General features: G+C 40.1%; 1 pseudogene; it reads right to left on the bottom strand.

The window, feature by feature from the left end:
• Window positions 1-2,536: 2,536 nt before the first annotated feature.
• LOC126618173 (uncharacterized) lies at window positions 2,537-3,525 on the bottom strand (annotated as a pseudogene).
• Between the last annotated feature and the right edge of the window lie 2,503 nt (window positions 3,526-6,028).

Here is a 6,028-nt window from a genome sequence, read left to right as displayed (position 1 = left end):
GTATGAGGTTATTCTAGATTACAGAAGTGTCCTGGAACAAGCGTATCCACCTCCCAAGAATCGTGAGATTTTGGTCTACTATGCAAGTCTGGATGAGGTTTGGAATTAGACTGTGAAGATAGTTGACGATGCCATCGCCTACACATTAGCTACTTATATTATGCTGACCGATGAGATTGGACTACATTTGTTGGTGAGCGTTAACGTAGAACAAATTGGTCAAACTGGAAACAAGCAATCTAGGTTGAATTTGATTTACTTATGAAACACAAGGTGTTTAGGCCTGTAATTCCAACCATCACATGTGAAGCTAGTTGGCTACAAGTAGGTTTTCGTAAGGAACAAGTGGGTTTGCGCATGGAAACATAATGAGAAAAATGAAATAATACGGTAGAAAGCACACCTCATAGCGCAAGACTTTTTTCTACACCCTAGATTAATTACGAAGAGACATATTCCCTTAATGGACATCATAACATTCTACTACCTTATTAATTTTGTTGATGCACAAAACCGGAGGAGTCTTGGAACAACGTAAATTCAACCATGAATCTGCAAGAAAGTAAAGAACACAAGATGTATCGTGGTTCACCCCAATGTTTGGGCTACGTCCACACTGATGTTGATTGTATTTTTTCGTATGAATGTATGGATTACAAGTGTGAGGGGGAGTCCCCCAGAGAAAGAGAGAGTTTCTCTGTGAGCTTTGTGGCTTGTATGTTTTGGGGGTATCCCCTGATCTGAGATCTGACTATCCTTTATGAGGGGAAGGAGTCCCCTTTTATAGAATAAGGGGCTCCTCCTTTTACATAATAATGGGCTGGGTAATGAGGCCCAAATGTTGAGGCCCAATGGTTTAAAGTCTGAGGCTCAATATATGTGGTACCAACAGTAGTCCCTCAAGTCTTCAGTCAAGAAAGTCTTTTGGTTGGAGACTTGAAATTCAGTCCATGTGTGGGCCGAAGTAACTAGATGTTGTCTAAAATTGAATACTCAATATGAGGCGGTGCTCAATGTGAAATAATGCTCAACTAGAAGTAGCACATGTTGTGAGGCTGCTCGGCTTGTGGCTTATGTTGCCTTGGTTGTCCCGGCTTGTGGCGTTGAAGGTGAGAGAGTCTCTTTTATAGAATAAAAGCTCGCTCCTCAATACATAAACAATGGGCTAGAGTGATGCTCGCGGCGAGGCCGTTGCTCAGCAGGCGGCGATGCTCTCTAATGATGGTGAGGGAGTCCCTTTTATAGAATAAAAGATCGTTCCTCAATACATAAATGATGGGTTATGAGTGATGCTCGCGGTGAGGCAGTTGTTCAGCTGGCGGCGATGCTCTCTAATGGAGGTGAGGGAGTCCCTTTTATAGAATAAGGGTTCGCTCCTCAATACATGAATAATGTGTGCTCTCTAATGAAAATGAGGGAGTCCCTTTTTAAAATAAGGGCTCGCTCCTCAATACATGAATAATGGGTGCTCTCTTAAGTATTTTTCATGAGGTCCAGGTATGGAAGCCCAATATATGGTACATAGTGTAGTCCCCTAAGTCTTCAGTCAATAAAGGTTGTTGGCTGGAGACTTCAAATTCAATCCATGTATGGGCCAAAGTGGCAGTTGTTCGGATGCGGTCTTTGTATACCATGCACTGAAACTTTGTAGGTGAAGTTTTTAAAGTGAAACTTTGAAGCTGCAGCTCTGTAAATGAAGCTTTTGAAGCTGATTGACATGAGTGATGCTCATGAATGTTTATGTTCATTGACATGAATGATACTCATGGATGTTGACTTGAGTGATGCTCATGAATGTTGATATGAATTATGCTCATGAATGTTGACATGAGTGATGCTCATGAATGTTTATTTATGATTGACATAAGTGATGCTCATGTATAATTTTGGAGTACTAGACGTACTTTTGATCACCTAGTTGTGATAATAGCGGCAGGCTGTCGAATAATTTTGGAGTATTGAACGTACTTTTGATCACCTTGTGGGTGATAATAGCGGCAAGCTGCCGAATACTTTTGGAGTACTGGATGTACTTTTGATCACCTGGTTGGTAATAATAGCGGCATGTTGCCGAATAATTTTGGAGTACTGGACGTACTTTTGATCACCTTGTGGGTGATAATAGCGGCAAGCTGCCGAATAATTTTGGAGTACTGGAGGTACTTTTGATCACCTGGTTGGTGATAATAGCAGCAGGCTGCCGAATAATTTTGGAGTACTGGATGTACTTTTGATCACCTGGTTTGTGATAATAGTGGCAGGCAGCCAAATAATTTTGGAGTACTAGATGTACTTTTTTTTTTTTTTGCATGCTGCCTTCTTTCTTTATTTATGATTACCCTCTAATGGGGTTATATAGATGTCTCCAAAAGATAAGAAAAATAAATGACATCATTAAAAAAAATTAAATAAATAAAGCAGTCGTTGGGCGACTACACTCTCCTTCATGATGAAAGTTTCATCTTTTTCAGCATGTTGGTGGGCATCTTCTTATCTTTAATCATGTTATCCCTTGGGATAGTGGAATAGTGGAGCATCACTCAGTTTGTTCTTGCTTTTTCCACAGATCTGAGTGCTTTTTACAAAACCCAACCACAATAGCTCCCTTATTCCTTCATTCCTTGTACTCAATACAAAGATCCTTGTTCAAGCCACAACTCATATGAAATGCCAGAGGGCACTTAAGCTCGAAGCACTGAATAACACACCCCTTTGAACTCTCACAAACATAACATCTTTCCTTCCACTGCCTTTTCGGAACCTTGGATCAATCAATCCCCTCCCGGCCTTCAGGGTCCTTGAAGAACACCTCCGGGACATAAAGCGCACACACAATGTGTGCCCACCTACAGTCTCCGGTGGGCTTTATTGCCCCTCTTTTGACAAGACATAAGCAGAAAAAACATGACTCATTGGATTAGGAATGCACAGCAGAAAATGCGCATTGGGCGCAGTACCAATCACCTTCCGGAATACCCTTTATGAGTGGATTGCCATAGCAGGAGGCATGAACCATCAAATTACACCCATCACAGAAGACAAATGGATCTGATGGATCTCCATCTGTGCTCTGACAAACAGCACAAACAATCTCATCATCAGCATCATTTTCTTCTTCTTCATTGCACTCTCCATCCCCTGCGATTTCTTGGCTTTTCTCCTCTTGGGTATTTTCAAAATCTTCATTGCAACCATTTTCAGCTTCACCCTTCTCTTCCTCCAATTTCTCCACTGCCTTTTCTTCCAGCTCCCACCCAAAAGGTGGCTTATACTCGACATTAAGGTCCAATGTCGAAAGTGGCTCTTCAGTGAACAAATTAGGCTGAAACGCCCAAACCCTTTTCTTGGTAGGCAGGGAATAGGTGGAGCCGGTAGCAACAGAGGCGGTGGGGTCAAGAAGAACGAGTTGGTTTCTCGGCGTCTTTCGCTTCTTGCTGGAAGGCGCGACGGGGACAAAATAGCATATTTCTGCTGCATGAGTCTGAATCTCTTGAAATGAGGCAGGCCATGAAATCTCTGATCCATTTATGGGTCTGGTTTTTGGCCAGAGAAAATTGATTTGGTGGGGGGGACTAATTGAGAAAGTTTGAGATACGTTTTGAGGTTTTCTGGGTTCTTGGGTTTCTGCAGTTTCACGGTGGTGAGATGAAAAAATAAAAGAGAACCGACATAGCTTTTCGTGTTGATTCCCACAGACGGTGCCAAATGTTGATGCACAAAATCGGAGGGGTCTTGGAACAACGTAAATCCGACCTTGAATATGCAAGAAAGTAAAGAACACAAGATGTATCGTGGTTCACCCCAATGTTTGGGCTACGTCCACACTGATGTTGATTGTATTTCTCTGTATGAATGTATGGATTACAAGTGTGAGGAGGAGTCCCCTAGAGAAAGAGAGAGTTTCTCTGTGAGCTTTATGGCTTGTATGTTTTGGGGGTATCCCCTGATCTGAGATCTGACTCTCCTTTATGAGGGGGGAGGAGTCCCCTTTTATAGAATAAGGGGCTCCTCCTTTTACATAATAATGGGCTGGGTAATGAGGCTCAAATGTTGAGGCCCAATGCGTCAAAGTCTGAGGCCCAATATATGTGGTACCAACAAATTTAGTAGTTGCCAATAAAATAGTATGAAACTCATGTTCTTGGTAACCGAGTATCTCTATAGGATCTTAATACGGAAATCTACATGAAAGTTCTTAAAGGACGGAACACCCTCTCGATTAGATTGAGGTGTTCACTCTACGGATTGAAATAATCTGAACTGTTTGAGTGAGTATTTGGTTAGTCAAGGATATATGAACACAAACTAGTCTATGTGTGTTCATTAAGAAGTGACATTCTGGATTTTTGATCATTGAAGTCTTTGACGATAACATGAAACTCATTAGAACTCTTAAAGAGCTTAAGAAAACTGTCATGTGCTTAAATTCAGAATTTGAGATGAAATATCTTCATAAAACTTGATTTGTCTAGGCATGGAAATCGAGTATTGTTCGGATGATTCTAGAAAATCAGTCAAACTATACATGGAAGATGTTATGCTAGTTTAACAACATTAAAGTGAAGCCTTCAAGTACTTATATGGTCATTCAGACGGTAGATTCAAAAAAGTACTAAAGACGACGAGGAAGAGGTTTTGGAGCCTGAAGTTCCATACCTTAGTGCATTGTTCATAACTTAGTTTACTAGACCGGACATCTTCTACGCTGTTAATATTTTGGCAAGATATAGCAATGAGCCTACACGCAAACACTGGAATGTTAAGGACATCATTCGTTACCTTAAGAGTACCTTGGATTTTGGTTTGTTCTACCCCCTATAATTCTTTGAGATGAGCCCTTAGTCTTCAGGTTGATTCTCACCTTGTTGGTTGTGCTGACTTGAGTTCCATTAGAAACACCACAATATCTTAGATGTCAATCAAGCAGATCTTAGCTGCATCTTCTTTGAACCATGCTGAGATTCTTGCCATGCATAAAGCTACTTGTGAATGCTTCTAGTTGAGAGCAGTTGCAAAACATATTCTAAACACCTGCGTACATTCTTATGTCGTTAACATCCCTACAATGATTTATGAAGATATCGCATCATGTATCGACCAGATTAAGAAGGGATGCATCTAAGTAGACAACACCAAGCACATTGCGTTGAAATTCTTCTATTCACATCAGCAACAAAAGTATAAGAACATTGAAGTCAAGCAGATCCGTTCCTAGGACAACATGGTCGACATTTTCACAAAGTCACTGCCAAAGTCTACTTTTCAGAAGCTTGTTCAAGAAATCGGTGTGCATAAATTATCTGATTTGAAGTCCTTGTAGTTCTTATTTTTGAAGTTTGTCAAACTCATGGGGAGTTTCCGAAAATATACTCACTTGATCTTAATGTACTCTTTTTCCTACGATTAAGAGCATTTTTTTCTTTGAATTTTTGCTACCTGACAAGGTTTTAACGAGACACCTATTCTGGCCAGGCCATACGTTTGTGTGTTCTACTTTCATCTAGAAGACGTTTAGTTTTGAGTTGAATGCAAATTCTCATTTTTCTCCTTAGACTATGGGTTTTAACCTATCCTAAGTTTTACCATAGCGAAGTTTTGTGAGTTTTACCTTTTATGCATTCCTTCAGGGTTTACTTTGAGACTAGCATTCAACCACTGTGTCGTCGACTTCATCAACTATTTATCCGTCATCTATAAAGATGTGATGTGACATCTACTTGAGTATTTACACAATCAAAGGGGAAGGTTGCAACTTAAATCCTAGTATAAGTATTATTGTATAAATCTTTGGCAAATTTGGTTACTCTTTATGATGATGATTATTTTCTATTAAGACTTGCATTACTTGGATGACAAGTTTCTCTCTCCTTGGTTTACAATAAATAAAGGCATGTGCAAAGAAAATTATCATCCCTAGAATTCTACAATTTTTCTCTCTTTATGCTTTGCTGCACCCCTCTAGAGAAAATAGGCTACAACAAAGTAAATTATACCAATGCTCGCTTTATTTCCTTCTTTTAAAGAGTAT

This window comes from Malus sylvestris, chromosome 4 (assembly GCF_916048215.2).
Source record: "Malus sylvestris chromosome 4, drMalSylv7.2, whole genome shotgun sequence".
In the NCBI taxonomy this organism is placed as follows: domain Eukaryota; kingdom Viridiplantae; phylum Streptophyta; class Magnoliopsida; order Rosales; family Rosaceae; genus Malus; species Malus sylvestris.
Note: the sequence above shows the minus strand (reverse complement) of the source record. Positions and strands in the feature narration are given on the sequence as shown.